A 1,566-nucleotide genomic window follows, 5' to 3' on the forward strand; every position below is an offset into this window, starting at 1 on the left:
GTTTAAATTGTATTTCCTGATGTTGGAGAGTGTAAACAAGTCTCCTGATTGTCAAAAGTCTCCTGGATGATCTGATCACGCTGCTATGATCACTCACAGTGGTGCCTCCAACCTATGAAGGGAAAGGATTGGGGCCGAAAGACCAAGAGAACGTGTTGCTACATTGAGCCGAAGTTATAACTGAGCACAAAATGCCAGATCATAGTCTACAGCAGGCATCCCCAAACTCAGCCCTCCAGATGTTTTGGGACAACAACTCCCATCATCCCTAGCTAACAGGACCAGTGGTCAGGGATGATGGGAATTGTAGTCCCAAAACATCTGGAGGGGCAAGTTTGGGGGTGCCTGGTCTACAGTATATATTACAGTGATACCTCGGGTTGCGAACGCTTTGGGTTACAAATACATTGAGTTACAGTCTCCGCTAACCTGGAAGTAGTACCTTGGGTTGAGAACTTTGCCCCAGGATGAGAACAGAAATTGTGTGGCAGCAGCGGGAGGCCCCATTAGTGAAAGCGCGCCTCAGGTTAAGAACGGTTTGGGGTTAAGAACGGACCTCTGGAACGAATTACGTTTGTGACCCGAGGTACCCCTGTAATTCCTAATACAGTCCTTTTCTTATTACATTTATATCCCACATTTTGTACATAGAGCTCAAGGTGGTGTACTCTGTCTCCCAATTTTACCCTCACCACAACCCTGTTATGTAGGTTAGGCCGAGAGACTGTGGCCCTCCAGACTGTGGCCCTCAGCTCACCCAGTGAACTCTTTTAGTGAGTGCATATTCGAACCCTCATCTCCTAAGTTCTAATCAGGGATGTGGAATCTTTTGGCTCTGACGCACGATGTCACTATGATGTTGCCTGAATGACTGGTGGATTGACCTTTGCTTTCAGGTCAAAATCTCTTGCATTGGGTTTCAATTCCTTTGGGAATCACCGAGTGTAGGGCTGGCAAAGTGTTTCTTTCTCCTCTTTCCATCAGCTGATGGGGAGTGGAGGAAAAAGCCCTCATTTTGCAAGCATCAGCTCTGCATGGGGGGAGTCCCTCGTGTAGCAAATGCTTGTTAAAACCTGGGGCTGTTTGCTTTGGCTGTTTCCAGCAAGGAACAGGTGTGCACAGACAAACTCAGCAAGATTTCACACACCAACTGATGATTGCGGCAGCATCCCCACACCATCCTGGCAAGCAATAGTGATGCTGATATAAGGAGAGTTGCTCCGTAGCTCTGACCTCACCACATCAGCCACTCTTGTTTCTTCCTTCAGCTCCAGATCATAGCTGATCATTTCTGGGACCCTTTTCTTGTTGAGGGTTATTCCATACCTACCAAAGTAAGAAACAGTCTACACATCTGCTCAGGTGCGACAAACATGTTTTCTTCAGCAATTCCACAGGGATCCCTGGATTTGAGCTGGTAATTACCTTCCTCTAAATTATTAAAAACATGTAATTAATGCTGCTCACCCAGTACTGCTTGAAGTTTCGGCAACCATGAGAAAAATTAACAGCAAAGACGGTATATTATAAATAAATCCAACATCATTTAGAGCTAGGGAGAGTGAC

The sequence above is a fragment of the Zootoca vivipara genome, chromosome 13 (assembly GCF_963506605.1).
Source record: "Zootoca vivipara chromosome 13, rZooViv1.1, whole genome shotgun sequence".
NCBI classification, from domain to species: Eukaryota; Metazoa; Chordata; class Lepidosauria; order Squamata; family Lacertidae; genus Zootoca; species Zootoca vivipara.